Source organism: Eucyclogobius newberryi, unplaced genomic scaffold (genome assembly GCF_026437365.1).
Source record: "Eucyclogobius newberryi isolate DKJ021-1_F unplaced genomic scaffold, fEucNew1.0.hap1 SCAF_24, whole genome shotgun sequence".
Classification (NCBI taxonomy): Eukaryota; Metazoa; Chordata; class Actinopteri; order Gobiiformes; family Gobiidae; genus Eucyclogobius; species Eucyclogobius newberryi.
This window is the reverse complement of record NW_027315879.1, coordinates 22,845-45,688: the sequence shown is the minus strand read 5'-3', so window position 1 is coordinate 45,688 and position 22,844 is coordinate 22,845.

Sequence of the window (22,844 nt, the reverse complement as noted above, 5' to 3'; positions counted from 1 at the left end):
ACCCAGAAATGACGGGGGAAAAGTCTTCAAACTAAGTGACGCACGAAAAATCAGATGCAATGCATGTGATGTTTACAAAGCTGAGATGTTTTATCTTACACCATGTCTTTAGTCAACATTGGGCTGGTCTGAACCATTACTGCTCAAGAACTGAACCAGGACTCAACCAGGACTGAAACATGACTCTGCCAGTCTTGTATTAGGCACATATGGAGCAAAATGGAGCAGATACACAGGACAGGCACAAGACTAGAAACTTAACAAAAAAAGAGCAGCCCAGCCCCAAAATGTTAAATAACATTCCAATCCTATGAATATGGAAAATTAATATAGACATTGGCAAAATAATTAAGTAATACTGAGCGTATTGTTGAACTTTATATTACATTTAAAATAATTTGGTCCCAGACAATGTTCAGCACTGTCTGAAAAACAACAGAAATGTCTGATTATGTGACCATTACTTGAATTCACATTTCTTGCTGTAGTTCAGTTCTCTGCAGTTTTGCATTTTTCTGAGGAGCACTTCTGTCTTTCCTGGTGTTTCGAGCACAAGCTGGAGACGGCTGGTGTGGAGTATGACCTGGCAGAGTGGATCCTGGACTACCTCACGGACCGACCCCAGGACTGTGTGAGCCCGGAACTGTGTGTCTAACACTCGGACCTGCAGTGTGGGGGCGCCCCAGGGCACTGTCCTCGCACCCTTTCTCTTCACCCTTTACACTGCAGACTTCAGACACGACACGGACAGCTGTGTCCTGCAGAAGTTCTCTGACGACTCTGCCATCATCAGACTCATCACGGACGACGATGACGCGGAGTACAGAGGACTGGCGCAGGACTTTGTGGACTGGTGTCAGCGGAACCACCTCCTCATCAACGCGGGGAAGACCAAGGAGATGGTGGTGGATTTCCGCAGACGCCACCCCACTGCCCCCTCACCAGTGAACATCCAGGGACGGGACATTGAGAGAGCGGACTCATACAAGTACCTGGGTGTTCATCTGAACCACAAACTGGACTGGACTCATAACACAGACTGTACAGGAAGAGCCAGAGTGGGCTCTACTTCCTGACAGGGCCACTCCTGAAGACCTTCTCCTCCTCTGTGGTGCATCAGCTCCTGTAGGTGTGGCCTGCTGGAGCAGCAGCATCACAGAGAGGGAGAGGAAGAAGCTGGACAAAGCTCCGTCCTGGGCTGTGCTCTGGACTCGGTGCAGGAGGTGGGGGACAGGAGGGTCCTGGCTAAACTCACATCTATGCTGGACCATGAGTGTCGCCCCCTGCAGGACACTCTGTCCCCTGCAGGACACTCTGTCCCCTGCAGGACACTCTGTCCGCTCTGGAGAGCAGCTTCAGAGACTGATCCACCCTCGCTGTGTGAAGGAGACGTTTCACAGGTCTTTCCTTCTGCTGCTGTCAGACTTTATAACAAACACTGTTAGTCCTGAACACGTTTATACTGTTCACTGTCATTATCATGTGCAATACTCTGACATAATATTAATCATATTGGTGCAATATTCCCTGTCCATACAACTGCTGTAAATAGTGTTTACAGAGTGTTTTTTACTTTTATTAAGAATATAATAGTTTTTTTACAAGAGTTTTCTTTTTTCTTTTGTAAGAGCTCCTCTATGAAGTGTTTTTTTTTCTTTCTATAAGTTATCTGTTCTCTCACTTCTGTACCTACTTATGAGTTGTAACACTGAAATTTCCCCACTGTGTCGACTAATAAAGGTTTATCTTTTTACTTTCAAATGTCACCAGAAAAGTTGCTGGAAACAAGACCATGTCTTAGTTTGTACTTTTTGAATCCCTCACAGACGTGGGGAAAATTTTTTCGTCTTGACAAATTTCCTATAGAATATCCTGGGCCAAGAACACTCCTTTGCCTTTGTACTTGAGGTCTCCTTTAACTTTTGCAACCTTCATGATGCGCTCCTTCACGTGACGGTTAAGAACTCTAATTATCAGGCCTTGTTGTTTATCACCTTACTAGACCCAGGTGAGGTGATGTGCTTTGTCAGTAGCAATAGGAGGGAGCACAACGCCAGTCCCAGATGCAAATTTGGGATAACCCTCTCAATAAAGCCCTCAGTGTTGACCCCCTCCGGGACTCCCATGAGGCTGAGATTGTTTCTGTGGGACCTGGACTCCGAATCTAGGATCTTACTTTTCATAGTCTTTGTCATAGTCTAGCCCGCAGTTCAATTTAATTAATTTATTTTGTCCCAAAATAACAACAGAATTTGCCTCAAAAGGCGACTGTAAAGAAAAGTTAAACAATGTTCATAGGACAAATGTCGAAACATTCCCAGTCCCTCCTTAAGCGAGTTCCACACCGCCGCGGCTGAAGCGTCCAGTTTACATTCAAAGTCTATGGTAAACGCGCGTCGAGCACGTCGTGCGTTATCCGCGGCGCAATTTCTTGGTTTTTGCGGCGCGATTGGTGCGGTTTTTTTACGCTCTCGACGCTTTGAGCACTCGTATGAGCCGGCCGAGGCGACGAAAGCAGCTTACGCAACGCGTTCAGATATGTTGAGGTCTCTGCAGCAGATGCGCCGCAGCAGCCAATCAGAGCTGACGCTCCAGTGACGTACGTACGTACTTCCCCTCGCATTTTCGGTATTCCCCGTGGAATTCCCCAAGAAGCGCCACTTTTTCCTAGCTCGTCAACAATGGCAGACGAAAGACTGATTGTGGCTGTTTGTGGGAGAAAGGAGCTGTACCATGTATTCACGGTGGAACAGAGACAGAAACAAACCAAAAACGTGAAAACAACACTCTCGATATCCGCCATTTTCCACAATGAAAGGCCACACCGGCAACAACTCCACTGCTCATGCGACAACACCTCTACTGCGCATTTGCGCAGACAGCTGGAGAGCGCCGTACGTGCGCCTGTGTACAGTGGCCGGGGCGTTGAGAGCGCGCGTCCGGTGCGTAAACCTTTCAAATGTACACGCGCTCAAATTCTGCGTCGGGCGCGTTTAGGCGTCTGCGGTGTGTACGTACCGTTAGAGCTTCCTTCTCTGCAAGGAAAATCTACACAACCCCTTTCAGCAAAAGTAGAAACCTGGAGGAGACCCACAGGGAAGTGGAGATCTGACTCCCACGGACTGGCAGTTTAACTACCTTGGCTTTCAGCTCCCGTAAGTCATCCATAATGTCTGAAATATGCTGCTCTGTCTCAGCGCTGTGTGCACCTCCTCCTCCTCCTGCCTTCAGTTCCATTAAATCGGCTTCTACTCTGTCAAGCCTTGGGCCGTTTTGAGCCCAAACCTTAGCTCTAGATGACGCTATTTCACGCTGCATTTCACGCAGCATAAGGGCCATCTGTTGTAAAGTCAGGTCCTCTGCCCCTTCCGACGAGCACTGTCCCTGGGAGTCCTCGGCTGTGAGGCAGAAGGTGGCCCCTCGGGAGCCACGATGGTCTTGTTGGCCTCGTTAGCTTGTGAGACAGTTTGTTTTCCTCTGAGGCTATGGTCCGTCAGCTTTGACTGGTTAGGTCCTGAATTATCATATTCCTCTTTTCTTGCTCCATGTTTCTTAGGGTTGTGTGGGTGATACAAAGATATTTAAGGCAAATGTCGGCAGAGGCACAGTGAATACTTGTGTGACCAGAAGTCTACATCATTTTCTTACATACAATTTTGTCGGGGAGGACCCTCAGACCCCACTGCCTTCAAGAGTAGGCCTTCTATGAATCAAGACAATTAAAGAACTCTCTCTGGTCAGATGACAGGCAATAGAAAAATCTTAATTTGAAGTTACAACAGTTTTATTTTAATATGCTTTTTTTATGCCAAACAAATTGGGACATTGATGTCTAAAATATCCTACATATGGCCCTGATTGCAGATACAAGCAGTCAAAATGAGTTCCCTCCACAGGGTGGTTGGGCGCTCACTTAGAAATAAGGTGAGGAGCTCAGTAACATGGGAGGAGCTCGGAATAGAGCCATTGCTCCTTCATGTCGAGAGGAGCCAGTTGAGGTGGCTCGGGCATCTATACCGGATGCCTCCTGCTGGATCTTGCGGGATCCCCACAGAGGAGCTTGAGAAGTCTGGGAGTGCCTGCCTCGCAACCCAACCCTGGATAAGTGGAACAGAATTCTGTTGGGAAAATGTACCATGTTTTTTCAAAACACAATGTTAAAGGGTCCGCTATGCACAAGGAAATGCTAATTGTTGGAGTAATTTTGGTTGCCAGATGGCCCACTGTTACCATGTTTTTGTGACTCTTCTGTTGTTCAGAAATATTGGACTGAGAGCAATAAAGTGCTGCAGACCGTCTTTGATGTCACTATCCCACTCAATCTCAGATCTATGTATTTGGGCCTCAAAACTCCAGCTATGGATACAACAAATGGATACCTTTGGAACATACATCTGGCTGCAGGGAAAATAGCCATCACTAAGAAATGGATGACAATATTTCCTCTATTAAACCTCTTATTACTGCAAACCCTTGTGATGAATGCTCTGGCTTCTAAGTGTAACTCTCCTCCCATCTGCACTTGTCCTCAGGGCAGACACTCCACACCACTCGGCACTGCCTTTGTCTCTGCAAACATTTCCATCAGAATGTGCCCTCTTCTCACAGTTGTGCTCTGCTCTGACGGACGCCACGGTCAATGAGGTGATTATGGAGGATCAAAGCAGGGATTTGAAGGCTAGATACTTTTTGCCAGATGAATATTGCCTGTGTCACGTAGCAAGACAAAAGCTGGTGGTTCAATCCACAATCTTAGCAGTGTATACTTTCTATGTCCTTGAGCAACATAACTATTCAGTTTGTCTGTTAACTTTAATTTAAGACATATAATGAATTCCCCAGGTAATTAATATCTTCTTCAAACGCTTTTTATGATTAGTAATGTGTTACTTTATACCAGTGACAAACCGTGGCCTCGGGACCTAGACCTTCAAACATCGGTAAAATACAACTAATACAAATATTAGTAAAACTGCCAAAGCTAAAGAGCTTCTCAGTCCCTGCGCTCTCCTATGGAGGCGCACTGAGGCGCAACAGACACATGAGACACACAGTTTTCAATGCATTCAATTTTCCACAGCCACACGTTCAGAACTAGGTCTATCAACAACTGTAGGAGACAGTTTGTTGTTTTGTATTTCTCATTAGGCTGACCTTTGTTTACCACTGCACAAAGCTCCTATTTGTCAGTATTGTGTGTAATCCAGAAGTCATTAATCCTGTGCTCTGTGAGCTCCGAGTGTCATTAACCCTAACCCTGTCATCCTTAGCCCGGTTCATTTTAGATGCAGTTTACATGCTTTTTTACATAGCAAACACAAACTGCTCCTTTCTGAAAATAAATCCCATTGTTAGTCCAAATGAAAGCTTTGAACCAGTGTTGCTTGATAATTCATCTTTTCTTTATTTCTAGCTCTTAATGTGTAACCTCCTAAACACTGTAATTTTCTGACCATTACTTTTTACTATTTCCAATATATTTTATCATTATAGATATAAATACAAATGATTATGTTATTGACGTAATCAATGCAACAATAATCCCTGACAATTCCCCTCTGCTTCATACTTACTGTATACAGCAACTAAATACATACATACGCACATACATACATATATACATACATACATATATACATACATACAAAACATACACAAAAAAGCAAAAAAGTACAAAATTAGATAAATATTAGTTGTTTTGGATCCCTCAGATTTTTGGATCTCTCAAGCTTCTAATCAATCAATCAAAGTTTATTTATAGCAACAACAGAGAGAAGACCAGAGTGCGTCAGACTGAGAGTCAAACTGAGGGTCAGATTGTTCCAGAGTTTAGGAGCAGGAAAAGGAAGGATCTACTGGGATGATGTAGGCTTTTTCCAATTGTTGAAATTGGAGTCTAAATGTATGGATAATCCCAGTAAGTACAGAGCAGCAAAATTCAACTCTGCGTAAGATAAAAACAAAGAAACACATGTGTTTGTGTTCACACAAGAGAACCTTTAGTTGTCCCACGATGGAAAATTCCAGTATTGAAATCCACAGTTCAAGAACAGGAGAAGAATAAAGACATGCGATAAAAAATCTACGTAAATAACTATTGAAATAGACTTGAATCTAACACAGACTGCAAGTAGAGCAAAAATATAAGGCTGCAACACTACAATACATGCAGAAGCGGGTCTGACTTCTGAACAGTGTAGCATATGGACTAAATAGCTGGTAAAGTGATGAGCATCTTATTTTGTACAATGTGAATAATATTAAAGCTACTTAATTGTTTATTTTATATACCGTAGTATAGCTGTTTGCCTACAAGACTAAAGTTACCACCGGCAATGTATATTGTGTCCTTGGACAAGACACGCCTGCTTGAGTGGTGCAGCTCAGTGACAGAGAGGGCATGCATATATCCTCTCAGCTGAATGGAAGAGGTGAAGAGGAACGCTGGGATTGTCTGCGCTCTTCTGTCTTGTTTTGGTCCAAACGTTGGGTACTGCGATACTTCCCACTCCTGTTTCAGAGGAGTAGAGGCAGAGAAGTGAACTGATGCACTGAGGCAGAACCAGCCACAACACCCAGAACTCCACACACTTAATTGATTCACTTAAACTTAGTCATTAGGTCATTTTATGCTTTCCATATAGTCTTTCTGACACAAACCTCTTTATCCAGAAATATTTATCGCACGGTGTCCACTGCACAATTTTGGCCATCTGCGACGAAAGATTTATGACTGTGGGGAAAATTGTAGGGAAAATTGTGAGTCGTGGGTTGCAAATCTCACAGTGAGACAAGGACAAAGATTAAATTTAGAACTGTCATATGACCAAAGAAGAGCTACGATTCATATCAAACCTGTTTGATATTTTAAAAACTTGAATCCTGACGCAGCTGTATGCGATCGATCTCTGTCAAAAATCTAAACACTAGTGCACCTCAAAGCAAGAATGGACTGGCCATTTGGAGCAACGGGGGTTTATCTGGTGGGCAAGAGCAGTTTTGGGCCAGGTCTATCGGGACTGCGCAATACAACTGTAAAGGAAAATCTGACCAAAAGTTGAACCTAAGATTCTGGTCGTGGAAAACTGGACCACCCCTTTACTATCCATTGGGTTCTTGAGGGTTCATGGAAGTTTTTCCAACGAGTCCACATGCGCTTTGTGGATCTAAAAAAGGCAGTTATCCCTCATACAGTAGCATCCTCTGGCAGGTGCTCCTGTCCGAGGCCCTGTATGACCGAAGCAGGAACTGTGTTCGCATTGACTGCAATAAGTCAAACCTGTTCCCAGAGCATGTTGGACTCCGCCAGGACTGCCCTTTGTCAGTTCTGTTCATAGTTTTAATGGACAGCATTTCCAGGATGTCTGGATTGGGGACCACAGGATCTCATCTCTGCACTTTGCAGATGACGTTGTCCTGATAGCTCCATCAAACCAGGACTTGCACTGGGACAATTAGCAGTTGAGTGTGAAGCAAGTGGGGAAGGATAGAGCATGAGATTGATAGTTGGATCAGTGCAGCGTCTGCAGTGATGCGGTTGCTGTATCGGACTGTTGGGGTAAAGAAGGACCTAAGTCAAAAGGTAAAGTTCTCGATTTACAGGTCGATCCACGTTCCTACTCTCACCTGTGGTCATGAGCTTTAGGTAATGACCGACAGGACGAGATCGTGGACACAAATGGTCAATACGAGTTTCCTCCACAGGGTGGCTGGGCGCACCCTTATAGATTCAGTGAGGAGCTCGGTCACATGAGAGAAGCTCGGATTATAGCTGCTGCTCCTCCACACGTCTCCCTAGTGAGGTGTTCCAGGAACGTCCCACCGGATGGAGGCCCCGGGGACATGCTGGAGGGACTATGTCTCTTGGCTGGCTTGGGAACGCCTCAGGATACCACTGGATGAGCTGGAGGAAGTATGTGTGGAAAGGGAAGGCTGGACTTCCGGGTATGATGTCAGAGTAAACGCACGCTTGCTCCGCTGCTGCCGAAATTTATCTTGAAAATGTTTGGTTTTACACCACAAAATTCCATGAAACGAGGAGCAAGAGATGAACAAGCTAGGAAAACAAAAGACTGATAACGCTACGGGAAATAAACAAACAAAGTGGACGGTCCGTGGCGCAGATGGAAAACAGCCCGCCTCACAAGCTAATGAGGCTAGCATGGCTAACAGGCTTCGGACTTGTGGGCAGCGGTGCAGCCCACAAGTCCGAAGGTTCACTAGTCCGAAACTTGTGGGGCTCTCCTCGCGGCTCGTCTCTAAAGGGACCGTCTCTAAAGTACGTAAAGTTGTTTGTTTAAAAATGTGTTATCGTAAAAAATATCAAACATATTTAAAAAAAAAAAAAAAAGGTTACTTCTATTATAACGTTGACTATCTAGGTTGGCTGACTTGGGAGCTATTGAAAAGAATCCTTGATTTTTTTTTAAAGAAAAATATTCCTTAATCTACAAAGGGTTTAATTTTTTAACCCAAAAGGACCAAGTGACACTTCAGCGCGCAGCTCCCCGCACCATGCAAGCGAACATTCGGACTAGCGAACCTTCGGACTCGTGGGGGGTAACCGACGCAGCTGCTGACAGCACGCTCTACGCCGGTAAACAAAGCTCCCTCATAAAAGTGGGGTCTCCAAGCTCGCACTTGTCCAAAGGTGGAGGGGAGATCACCTTACACCGACTGGCCATTATGATGCATGAAATTAAAAGTGAAAGTAGTGATGGATCAAGCATGGATGAAGCTGAACAGCAAATTTCAGAAAATACGAACGAGCTGCAGACTAAGGGTCGAAATGGAGGCCCTTGTGGGGGCTACCGGAAGGAGAAGACGGAGACAATAGTGAAAGTTCTGGAAAAGGTCATCCCAGAGCTCCTTGTAGGATCTGGAGTGGAGGTCGCCCACATCACAATAGAAAGAGCACATTGTCTGGACAAACCAAACCAGCAACTGATAAACTACGAGGCCTGATAATAAGGTTTCTTAACGATCGTGTGAAGTGTCATGAAGGCTGCAAAAATTAAAGGAGAACTCCAGTACAAAGGCACGCGCATCTTTTTTCAAATCAATATATTCAATTCAATGGCATTAGAAGTTTTACTAGTAGCATCCTTAAACATTAATGGCAAATTATATAAAACGATAAAAACATTTAACAAACATTTGAAAAAAATAGACAATATATATTTACAAGAGACCCATTTGAATGACGTTAAACAAAAAACTAACAACATGTTGATATAAAAAAATCATACTATTCATCATATGGAGGCAAAGGCAAGAGGAGAGTTGCAGTATTGATTTCAAATTTTGAACACAGTTTTGAATACAAATACAAGGAGGGCAGACATGTACTGGTTAAAGGAACTATTAATGGAAAGGTTTTAAGTCTGCTGAATGTGCATGTGTTTGATCTGTCTTTATCTTAAATAAAGACAGATCAAAAATCACTGAGGCAAATACAGTAAAGGCACAAAAGACTTAAGTGACCATGTTCCTATCTACATTAGTGTAGACTTGGAGGAAAGATGAAAAAAACACACTTTGGAGATTCAGTCTTATCTGGAGGTAAATTATACTGGTGAAACTTCCCCGTCCATCCTCTGGGATGCTTCTAAATTAGTTTTGAGAGGAAAAATTATAGCCAAAGCCCCGGCAAAAAATAAATACAGGGAGAAAAAGCTAAATAATCTGCAAGAAAGACTAAAATTGCTAGAGGTAGATCATGATGAACCATAAATGCTACAGGAAATTAAAATGAGAAGAGGATAAATTGCGTGTTACAGGTACAGAGAGGATGGGCTGAAACAGGAAAGGTATGATGCGTCCCTGTAGGTATGATGCGTCCCTGTAGGTATGACGCGTCCCCGTAGGTATGATGCGTCCCTGTAGGTATGACGCGTCCCTGTATGACGCGTTCCTGTAGGTATGATGCGTCCCTGTAGGTATGACGCGTCCCCGTAGGTTTGAAGCATCCCCGTAGGTATGACGCGTCCCTGTATGACGCGTTCCTGTAGGTATGACGCGTCCCTGTATGACGCGTCCCTGTAGGTAAAACGCGTCCCTGTAGGTAAGACGCGTCCCTGTAGGTAAGACGCGTCCCTGTAGGTAAGACGCGTCCCTGTAGGGATGACGCGTCCCTGTAGGGATGACGCGTCCCTGTAGGGATGACGCGTCCCTGTAGGTAAGACGCGTCCCTGTATGACGCGTCCATGTAGGTATGACGCGTCCCTGTAGGTATACGCGTCCCCGTAGGTATGACGCATCCCCGTAGGTATGAAGCGTCCCCGTAGGTATGAAGCGTCCCCGTAGGTATGAAGCGTCCCCGTAGGTATGACGCGTCCCCGTAGGTATGACGCGTCCCCGTAGGTATGACGCGTCCCCGTAGGGATGACGCGTCCCCGTAGGGATGACGCGTCCCCGTAGGTATGACGCGTCCCCGTAGGTATGACGCGTCCCCGTAGGGATGACGCGACCCCGTAGGTATGACGCGTCCCCGTAGGTATGAGGCGTCCACGTAGGTATGACGCGTCCCCGTAGGTATAAGCGTCCCCGTAGGTATGACGCGTCCCCGTAGGTATGAGGCGTCCCTGTAGGTATGACGCGTCCACGTAGGTATGACGCGTCCCCGTAGGTATGACGCGTCCCCGTAGGTATGAGGCGTCCCCGTGGGTATGAGGCGTCCCCGTGGGTATGACGCGTCCCCGTGGGTATGAGGCGTCCCCGTGGGTATGAGGCGTCCCCGTGGGTATGAGGCGTCCCCGTGGGTATGAGGCGTCCCCGTGGGTATGAGGCGTCCCCGTGGGTATGAGGCGTCCCCGTGGGTATGAGGCGTCCCCGTGGGTATGAGGCGTCCCCGTGGGTATGACGCGTCCCCGTGGGTATGAGGCGTCCCCGTAGGTATGAGGCGTCCCCGTAGGTATGAGGCGTCCCCGTAGGTATGAGGCGTCCCCGTAGGTATGAGGCGTCCCCGTTGGTATGATGCGTCCCTCTAGGTATGACGCGTCCCTCTAGGTATGACGCGTCGCAGTAGGTATGACGCGTCCCCGTAGGTATGAGGCGTCCCCGTAGGTATGAGGCGTCCCCGTAGGTATGACGCGTCCCCGTAGGTATGAGGCGTCCCCGTAGGTATGACGCGTCCCCGTAGGTATGAGGCGTCCCCGTAGGTATGAGGCGTCCCTGTAGGTGTCCCTGTAGGTATGAAGCGTCCCTGTAGGTATGACGCGTCCCTGTAGGTATGAGGCGTCCCCGTAGGTATGAGGCGTCCCCGTAGGTATGAGGCGTCCCTGTAGGCGTCCCTGTAGGTATGACGTGTCCCCGTAGGTATGAGGCGTCCCCGTAGGTATGAGGCGTCCCCGTAGGTATACGCGTCCCCGTAGGTATGAGGCGTCCCCGTAGGTATGACGCGTCCCCGTAGGTATGACGCGTCCCCGTAGGTATGAGGCGTTCCCGTAGGTATGAGGCGTCCCCGTAGGTATGAGGCGTCCCCGTAGGTATGAGGCGTCCCCGTAGGTATGAGGCGTCCCCGTAGGTATGAGGCGTCCCCGTAGGTATGAGGCGTCCCTGTAGGTGTCCCTGTAGGTATGACGCGTCCCTGTAGGTATGACGCGTCCCTGTAGGTATGAGGCGTCCCCGTAGGTATGATGCGTCCCCGTAGGTATGAGGCGTCCCTGTAGGCGTCTCTGTAGGTATGAGGCGTCCCTGTAGGTATGAGGCGTTCCTGTAGGCGTCTCTGTAGGTATGAGGCGTCCCTGTAGGTATGAGGCGTCCCTGTAGGCGTCTCTGTAGGTATGAGGCGTCCCTGTAGGTATGAGGCGTCCCTGTAGGCGTCTCTGTAGGTATGAGGCGTCCCTGTAGGTATGAGGCGTCCCTGTAGGCGTCTCTGTAGGTATGAGGCGTCCCTGTAGGTATGAGGCGTCCCTGTAGGCGTCTCTGTAGGTATGAGGCGTCCCTGTAGGTAGGCCCCGTCCGTCTGCACATCCGAGGAAAGGGAGAGATGCTGTTCTATAGCTAAAGACTGCAGGAATCAATCAAAAAACATTTTGGGCACATATATGAGGCACCAATAGCACTGTAAGAAGGTTAAAGGCTCTGAAAAGTTGATTTTGAATGATATGGGACCTTTAAGTAACTGCTTTCTACCAAACAAAGATATTATGAGAGTGGATCAAAACTGTCTAAATTATTATCCTGGAAACTTAGAAAACAACAAGCTGAAAGAACTATTTTTAAAATATGGGACAGGCAAAGTAATGCGATCTTAACCAAACAATATCAAATTCAATCAGCATTTGAATCCTTCTATAAAAAGCTGTTCTCTAAAATTCCAGGAAATATAGGGGAGGATATAAATTCCTCTCTGGACACTCTCAATTTGCCCATTATGTCAGAAGAGCAAAATAAAAAAAGTAGGAGCTCAAATAACTGTCGGAAATACAAGGTGCAATCAAAAGATTGAAGAACAATAAATCTCTGGGGAGTGATGGGTTCACCTCAGAGTGGTATAAGCTTTAAAAGAAACACACTCAACAACATTTAACCCATCATATCCCCAAAAGCTAAAGAAGGGAAGGACCGATCGGATTGTGCCTCATATAGACCCATTTCTATTCTGAATGTGGACTATCATATAGACACCTCAATAATGTCCAAAAGAATGGAACAAATACTCCCAAATTTAATTATTCTTTATTTATTCTTTATTCTCTTTCATTAGACAAGGCCCCAACAGATGACGTGCTCAGTGAATGGCTCAGGAGAAGAGATGATGAGGTGCTGGACCATAACTGAAGTGGCTGATATTAAGAAATTCTACCAATGACTAGAGCGGGCCGGACTGCAGGATAGCACAGAAGCACTCATCATGGCTGCAAAGGAACAGGCCCTGAGCACCAGAGCAATAGAGGCCAAGATCTACAGAATCAAAAGCTTTCTCTGCATCCAAACTAATGATTACAGCTTTGTTTTGTTGTTTTTGTATATGATTCATTATGTGTATGGATTATCTTATGTTACCTTGCGTTTGTCCTCTGTTAAGGAATCCTGTCTGATCATTGTGAATTAAATTTGGGAGTATTTGTTCCATTCTTTTGGACATAATTGAGGTGTATATAGGCTTGTCCACATTCAGCATTGAGATTGGTCTGCATTAAGCACAGTCTTTAGTCTGTTGATTGCAATTTCATTAGTTGTTATTTCAGCTCCTACGTTTTCATTTTTCTCTTCGGTCTTAGCGGGTAAGTTGAGTGTCCCGAAAAGATTGTATTTCTTCTTCTTTGTTTCCTGATATTTTGGTGAAATGTTTTTGTAGAAGGATTCAATCGATGATTGTACTTGGTCTTGTTTGGTTAAAATTACATTATTCTGCCTATCTTGTATTTTGAAAATTGTTCTTCTTGCTTGCTGTTTTCTAAGCTTCCGAGCTAATAATTTTGAGAAATTTGAAGTGCTTTCATAATATCTGCTTGATGATCATTTGATGATCATATCAGTTTTGCTTCTCAAAACTGCCTTTGCTACATCCCAGAGAATGGGTCTGCATCTGTAAATTAGGAAATTAAAAAAAATATCTTATATGTGTAGAGAAAATATGTATATTGGCAGACAAACCTACATGTCGGCTGAACAATTTCCAGTTGCCACCCCAGACATGGGTTCCCTCAGAGTAGTTTGCAATAAAATCCACAATTTCAGTATTGAAAGTGAGGTAAATTCCCGGTGGAGCATATACATTTATCAGAGTAAACACACAATTCCATTATAGTAATAATACTAATAGTACCAAGCTCAAATTTTTGTCTTAGTGTTCAAAAGTCTGTTCAAAAGCCATTCTTGTTGAGATCAATATGGCCACACCCCTCTTATGTTTGTATGTTTTGAGGATTCACTAGCAAGGACCATGATTCCAGCGACAATGCAAAGTGTTTATTGGCATGCGAGAAACATGAACAACAAAAATGTACAGAAATTGATTTGGGGCTTCTGGCGATGAGGGCTGTTGGCTCCCGGGCCTTGATACCCCATCTAGGAGATAATTCGAAAAATTAGAACAATTAAAAGAAGGTGGGAGGGAGAGGTACGACGTCATGAACACAGGTGTATGTAATCTGGATCCTTAAATAGTGTAGCCGCAGGAAGGGGCGTGATCCTCCTCCTGAACTTAACAAACTTATCTTCATTTCACTGGCAAGGACCACGACCCCAGCTACGACCAAAGAGCAAAGTGTTTATTGGCATGTGAGAAACATGAACAACAGAAATGTGGCAGCGCCAATGCGGGAAAAGTTCGGTAAGAAATGTGGGGACCAGGCAAGGATGTACATTAAGGGATGAACCAGAACTTGATACAATCTAGCCTTGTTCGGTAGAGAGGATTGAGCAAGCGCCACTTGACAACCAGTACGCAAAGTCCTGGAAGATTGCAAGGAGCACAATCGTGTTTGAACTACCGCTGTGATTTTGCTTGTTTTAGGGGAAGACTAAGCATTGGTTGGAGATCCTTGATGCCAGGGTGAGGATAACTGTTATGGACAAGGCAACCTCTGAGTGAGGGAACAAACCAAAGAAGGCAAAAGGAACATGCCAAACTTTTAACGACCATCATCTTTTGGTCTCTTCGCAGGACGGCAAGGGAATCATCAAGCTTAAGAGCAGCATGAAAAGATGTTGATGCCGCTTGGGTAGGCTTTAAGTACAGGTAAATAGAGACTGGTAGTTGCAGGTGAATGGGAAGTGATGGATTAGGGAAAGTAGGTTGAACGTGGGAAAGGTATATTGAAGCCATAATAGAAGGAACGGAAGCTGTACCGGGTGGTCTAGAACAGGGGTCCTCAACCTTTTTTGGACCACGGACCGGAATAATGTAGGTTTTATTTTCACGGACCGGTGTGCCAGGTTATGTCATGGTTAGGTTAACTTGCGCGGAAGTGGGCGGGGCTTAGGCTTCCATTCGCTTCAGGCGAAATGTTCTCAAAAGACGCGTTTGTACATTATTAAGTGTACCATACCAAAAGATCCTAATTGGAGTAATATAACGTACAGTTACACGTGTCCTCATTGTTCTTCTGACTGGTGGAAGCTCATCAGATAAATACGGCAAAAATAAGTGCATAAAAATGACAACTCACCACAGGCTGAATCAGTGGGGGCCCTGCGCGTGTTTCTGTGCAATGAGATTGTCCCATCTATGTGTGATGGGAGACAATGACCCCCGCAGTGTGTTTCTAGTTTTGTCTTGTAGCCGTAACTGCAGAAAAGCCTGCTTCACACAGAGAGGATGTTGGAAATAGAAGTAATTTTTTTAGTGCTCTTGTGGCGATGTCGGGGTATTCTGGCTTGAGTTTCATCCAGAATGTCAGCAAAGTTGTTGCATTCAATCTCCAACAGCTCATCCTCTTGTTGCACATGCTCAATTTGCCCGGTTTACTCACAAGTGGGTCGTAGAACCATTGACACGCAGTTCACGCAGATCTTTTCCGCACGGGAAGTAGCGCTCAAACTCTTGTAAAAGTAAAAACAGGTGATCGCGTAGCAGCTGGAGAATGCTGGCCCAGGTGATGTGTCCTCCAAAATCCTTGCTGGCTCCTCGCCTGCTCCTCACTTGGCCTTTTCCCCTTTGCAAAAATGCTTTCCAAAGACATTGTTTTTTTACTCATTTTTGCAAGCTTTTGGGTCTACTTTTGGGCAGCGTGTTTGATGCGACGCATCCGCGATGACGTATTACGTATAATGCACGTATCAGTTGTTATCACGCAGGATAAGAGCAGAGATATAATATACTTGCCATTATATTTAATGGATTTCATTGGCAATTTCATATAAGGCTTTTCATTATATATCCACAGACAAGCTTATTAGTGTCATGAAGGACAGGCCAAAGTTACGTCGGAGAAGATGCTGTCACTGAGACGTTAGATTATTATTTCGTTTTTGTGCGGCCCGGTAGCGATCCCCGGCCCGGTGGTTGGGGACCCCTGGTCTAGAAGGAAGAGAAGGTCGGCCAGTGCGGGGCTTGGGTGTGGAACGTGGTAGCTGAGGATGGAGGAACTGGGGTCGATGACAGTTCCGCCTCAGTAATCATTGTTCTGAATGTATTTATTGATGGTGTCGATGGCTGCAGGGTAATTGGACTGGATAGCCTTGAACATGAATGGCCGACAGTAAGGCAGCAATCCCAGAAAGTGGCAATGCAGTGCCCGAGGAGGAAACTCTAGAACCTGGCAACGCGGTGCCCGAGAAGGAAACGCTAGAACTTGGCAATACGGTGTCCGAGGAGGAAACGCTGGAACCTCGAAACGGGGTGCCCGGGGATAAAACGGTGGAACTGAAGCTAAAAGCTGGGACCTGGCAACTCTCAGCCAGAGGACAAAATGCTGTAACTGAGGATGAAATGCTGGAACCTGGCAACGAAGTCCCAGAGGATGAAATCCTGGAACCTGGCAACGCAGTCCCAGAGGATAAAACGCTGGAACCTTGCAACACGGTGCCAGAAGATAAAACGCTGGAACCTGGCAATGCGAAGCCAAAGGATAAATGCTCGAACCTGGCAACGCAGAGCCAGAGGATAAAACGCTGGAACCTGGCGACACAATGCCAGAGGATAAAACGAATATCCGATGATAAAATATCTAACAAACTGGTGATTAAGGAGAAGGGAAAGAAATGAGAGAGTGAAGGTGAGAGAGGGGTGGAAAGAAATGAGGGAAGGGGGAGAGAATGGGACCTAGCACGTGATACCAGAGGAGAAAAGACTGGCAACCTGATGCCAGAAGAGAAAGCTAGCGAACTGGTGCTCGCGGAGAGGGGATGGAGGGGAAAGAAAGAGGGGGAAGTGGGACCTGGCAACATGGGCCTGAGAGACGAGTGGAATCAGGGAACAAGTGAGAAAAGGAGAGGGGGGAGAAAAAGAAGAGGAGGGCAGAGAGGAGGGGGGAGAGAAAGAAGAGGAGGAAAGAGGGCAGGGTAAGAGTTGAGAGTGGGCTACCAGACTGGCGTTAGTGAGACGAAGCCTGGTCCCCACATTTCCTACTGGACTTCTTCCCGCATTGGTGCTGACACATCTGCCTCCAGTCAAGGAGTCGTTGACCGCCTCATTATATCATGGAACACCGGTTTTCCATGGCCTTCAAGGTCTACACCCACCATAACCTCCGCAATCTCCAGTCTGCCAATTGGCACTGCCTCTGTTAAGCTTCTTTTGGGGGTATCGAGCCCCAGGAGCCTTCAGCCCTCATCACCGGAAGCCCCAAACAGCATCTATTTCTGTACATTTGTGTTGTTCATGTTTCTTGCATGCCAATAAACATTTGCATCGTAGCTGGAGTCGTGGTCCTTGCTAGTGAAATGAAGTTAAGTTTGTTATCTTAAGTTAAGATACACTACACTATTTAAGCATCCAGGTCACATACACCTGTGTTCATGATGCTGTGCCCCTTCCTCCCACCCTCTTTTTAATTGTTCTAATTATTCTAATTCATCTCCTAGATGGAGGTATTGAGGCCCGGAAGTCTAGAATCCCTCATTGCGGGAAAACCCATAACGGCATCCATTTCTGTACATTTGTGTTGTTCATGTTTCTCGCATGTCAATAAACATTTTGCATTGTAGCTGGGGGTGTGGTCCTTGCAAGTGAATGACCATTTAATTGGACTCAGTAAGCCGTTAATATTAAAGGCGGTATGGACGATTTTTCGGCGATTTGAGAACGCAGGCGGAAGTGCGCATGTGCACTCCCCCGTGTGGACTGATACAACACACACGTGCGTTTGTTTATTAGCGCAACGGAGCGCATCGCATTGCTCGTCTCCCGTAGATTTCTGTCCATTTCTGCGTCAGCTCGAACTGTCTTTCTCATTTTGCCCCGTACACTGAGGGAACTATATTATGATAGATCCATGCGCTTAGGCACGCGGAAACGTGGGGACGAGCCTGACACAGCTGCAGGTGAGCGGTAGGTGCGTTATATGATTGATACGTGGCAGGACTAATGATTTATCCACGCCACGAGGAAATATGATAAAAAATTTGCTGAAAAAAATTGTCCATACCACCTTTAAAAGATGCTATTAATAATTTTTAAGATCATTGTAAAAACCATATTGAAAGAATTCCTGTAAATCTGCCTTAGTTACACAGCTCTCTGGGAAAACACAACATATATCTATTTCTATTTTCACCTGGGTATTTATAAAGTAAAGTTGGAACTAGGAATGTCAAGATTAACCGTTTTTTCTCTCTTTTTTTTAAATTTGCGGTATATCTCCAGGCGCAACGAGAGTTACGGAGGCGTGTGCCTTTTTTATTAATATGCTGGATTAAAGGGTAGGGAAGTTGATTGTTATAAAACTTCAACAAAATTTCCTCTCACAGATTTCCTCTCACAAGTTTTAACATAAAAAATACAATATAAATGTTTCCTTTCTTTTCGCTGATAATCGTGAATAATCGTAAAATTGTGATATTTCTCCTCATGATGATCGTGATTGATATCCCTAGTTGGAACACACTGACCCATATTGGGTAAATACTCACATCTCTAGTAAAGTCCAGGTCCCTTTCATTGAGATAAAGAGAAAAAAGGAAAGAACGTCAAAGTGGATCCAGTATGGAATTGGCAAACACCAAAGCTTCCTCTGCTATATTGAACCTTTTTATTTTTCCATTCACGTTGATCCTCAGTGTTGCAGGATAAAGCAGAGCGTATTCCAAGTTCTTGGAGACTTGGGGCTCGGTTGCAGCCATGACACACATTTTGTCACTGAAGTTCTGGAACTTCAGTATAATAGGTCTTGGACCTTGGACTGGTTTGGGGCTGGCTTGGGAGCCAGTGATCGATGTGCACGGTCAATCTTTATTTTTCCAGCTTTTGTTGGAAGTTTCAGGATATTTGGGGATCCAGATTTCCACCCTCATTATCCTCCTGGAATGCCAACAATCCGCAAATTACATATTTGTTTTGTAAGAAACCTCGAAGTCTTATTTGACCAGGAGCTCTCATTTTAAGCACATATAAATAAAGCCTGTAAAACAGCCTATTTCAATTTGCGCAATATAGCCAAAATCAGAAGAATCCTGCCTAAAACTGATGCTGATCACTATCCATGCATTTGTAACGTCTAGATTAGACTACTGTAACTCCTGCTCATAGCGTGTCCTAAAAGTTCTATAAAAAGCTTTCAACTGGTTCAAAATGCAGCAGCAAGATTACTAACAGGAACAAAAAGAAGAGAACACATTACGCTGGTGCTGAAGTCTCTTCACTGGCTCCCCGTCGAGTCTAGAATCAAATTTAAAATTCTACTCCTGACTTACAAAACCCTGAACGACATGGCCCCATCCTACCTCAAAGATGCTATAGAACCATATCATCCAAACAGAGCTCTTCGCTCTCAAAATGCCGGCCTTCTGGTGGTCCCAAGAGTCTCTAAAAGTACTGTAGGAGGTAGAGCGTTTAGCTACCAAGCTCCTGTGTTATGGAATCAGCTCCCGGTCCATGTTAAAGATGCCGACACAGTCTCTTCATTTAAGTCCAGACTTAAAACAGTTCTATTTGAAATCGCTTATGGTCAGGCCAGTTAGGAACAGAAATATAAACCTACAGTTTCAGTTACACTGCCCTAGGAGCAAACTATGCTAGGGGATGTATGGCAGCTTGAGCACTATCCTCTACTTCTGACTACTTATTCTCCATCCATCCATCCATCTTCTGCCGCTTTATCCGGGGCCGGGTCGCGGGGGCAGCAGTCTGAGCAGGGACTCCCAGACTTCCTTCTCCCCAGACACTTCCTCTAACTCCTCCGGGGGGATCCCGAGGCGTTCCCAGGCCAGCCGAGAGACATAGTCTCTCCAGCGTGTCCTGGGTCTTCCCCGGGGCCTCTTCCCGGTGGGACATGCCTGAAACACCTCCCGAGGGAGGCGCCCAGGAGGCATCCGGAAAAGATGCCCGAGCCACCTCAGCTGGCTCCTCTCGACGTGGAGGAGCAGCGGCTCTACTCCGAGCTCCCCCCGTGTGGCCGAGCTCCTCACCTTATCTCTAAGGGAGCGCCCAGCCACCCGGCGGAGGAAACTCATTTCGACCGCTTGTATCCGCGATCTTGTTCTTTCGGTCACTACCCAAAGCTCATGACCATAGGTGAGGGTAGGAACGTAGACCGACCGGTAAATAGCGAGCTTTGCCTTTCGGCTCAGCTCCCTCTTTACCACAACGGTCCGATGCAGCGACTGCATCACTGCAGCCGCTGCACCGATCCGCCTGTCGATCTCACGCTCCATCCTTCCCTCACTCGTGAACAAGACCCCGAGATACTTGAACTCCTCCACTTGGGGCAAGGACACCCCACCCACCTGGAGAGGGCAAGCCACCTTTTTCCGGTCGAGAACCATGGCCTCGGATTTGGAGGTGCTGATTCTCATCCCAGCCGCTTCACACTCGGCTGCAAACCGTCCCAGTGCATGTTGCATTCGGGCACTCAAACCCCTCCACCACGTTAAGGTGTCGGTTCAAGGAGGAGACTACTTATTCTATCAAACAATATTTACTTTTTAATTCCACTTGCAAACTGTTGCCTTTTCTTTTTCTTTTTCTCACTCCGAGGACCTGTGGACCCAGATGCTCCTCTCCTGGTGAAGCGGTCTCTACCCCTTATGGACGGTCCTTCATCTACCTGAAGAGCCGCTTCTCCTCCTGCAGAACTGGTTCTCCTCCTGAGTGGCTCCAGCTCCACTGTCTCCCTCGCGCCCGTCTGTAGGAGTCAGATCCCCCCTTCACTTTGGAACTCCCCCAGGTTTCCCGACCGTAACTCCACCCACGGAGAGATTCCGCCGGCTGGGTTAAAGAATGTCACCCCATAATACTGCTGGAGAAAGAAGAGTTAACGCTGCACCGGTTAACGCTCATGATGTGTGAACTAAAATGTGAAATGCAGTGTGATATGGCGTCACTCAGAACGGAAATGAGAGCAGTGATTCGAGCGACCCGACTTGAACCGTTTGAAAGTGACATAAGGTAGCTGAAAGCAGGTGAAGGAAACAAAGCACGCATCAAAGAAGCTGAACAGCATATTTCAGACAATGAGAGCTGAGATGGATGTGATGCAGGTCCAGCTGATGACGCTGCAGACAGCGACCAAGAATATGAAAAGTAAGATCCTGCATCTGGAGTCCAGATCATGTAGACCCAACCTCAGGCTTGTGGGGTCCCAGAAGGAGAGGAGGGAGAAGCTATTGAAAGTTTTTTGGAGAAGAACATCCCAGAGCTCCTTGTGGGCTCTCCATCACAATAGAAAGAGCACATCGCCTTGGCAAACCAAGACCAGCAACTGATAAACCATGAGCCCTATTAATCAGGTTTCGTAATGATTATGTGAAAACCAGAATGTCTTTTGTATTGCTACTATCCGGTTCAATTGATAAAAAGTCCATGCACAACAGTTCCAGAGGGCGAGTAGTTTGAATATTCACCAATGGAGCTGCTCTTTCAGGTGGTGTTTTGCGTCACACGCACCGGTCACAAGTCTTGATGAAGTGCTCCACATCGGCTGCCATCTTTGGCCAGAAGAACCATTGTCGCACTAAATCCAGCGTCCTTTCTATGCCCATATGCCCCATGTCATTGTGGAGACTCTTCAGAATTGTAGAACGCAAGGCTGGTGGCAAAACGAGCTGAAGAACAACTTTATCCTCTTCCCGTCTTCTTCTGTAAAGGACACCATTCTCCAGCTCCAACCGATTCCACTCCCGTAACAGCAGAGGGAGCTCAGGAAGTTCCTCTCGAATGGCCGGGGGAATCTTTTCTCCAGTATTCAGCTGGTGGATGACTTCTCAAACTACAGGATCGGTACGCTGTTCTTCCCTCAAAACTGTGTGTGAAAAAGAGGGAATGACAGGTAAACCGTGCAACTCTTCTTCAGCAAAGCCAGCAGGGATGACTTCTGCAGAAACTGTAAGGGACTCGACCAGTGTAACGTCAGACTGACTCAACCGGGACCGATGAAACGTCCGAACCAGGCTACTCTGACAGATGGCGTTGACGATGTCAGGAGGTATCTCTGCAGTCTCGACTGGCTCGGATGCTAGTTGTTGATTGAGGTTCCATTCTTTCCTTGAGTGAATGTCGTCTGGAACTTCTGCATGGCAAAGTCTAGAAAGAGCATCAGCATCAAAATTATGTTTACCAGCACTATATTGCATTTTGAAAGAGTATGTGGACAATGTAGCTAACCACCTGTGGGTTGTGGCATCATGTTTTGCAGATGTGAGTACGTAAGTGAGAGGATTGTTGTCTGTAACTACTGTGAAGCTTGCACCATATAGATAGTCATGAAACTTTTTCTGTAACACTCCATTTCAAAGCGAGAAATTCGAGTTTGTGGGCTGCATATCGAGACTCTCTTTGAGACAAGCCTCTGCTTGCATAGGCGATGACTCGGAGCTGTCCATCTTGTTCTTGATAAAGAACAGCTCCCAACCCAATAGTACTACCGTCCGTGTGCAGGATATAAGGCAATTTTGGATTGGCGAACCCAAGCACAGGAGCAGATGTTAGCTTCTCGATAATGGTGTTGAAAGCAGCTTGACATTCTGGAGTCCATCTGTCTCCAAAAGACTGCTTCGGGTGAAGGTGCTTCACAGTAGGTCGTTTGTCTTTAGTGGACCGACGTACGGGTGCATAGTCACGGGTAAGGGTGTTGAGGGATTTTACAATTGTGGCATAGTCTCTAATAAACCTCCGAAATCCTGCGAAACCGAGGAAGGACCGAAGCTCCTTCAGGTTTCGGGGAACTGGCCAGGATTTGAGTGAGGATATCTTCTCAGAGTCCGTTTCAACACCCCTCTCAGACACCACATGTCCAAGG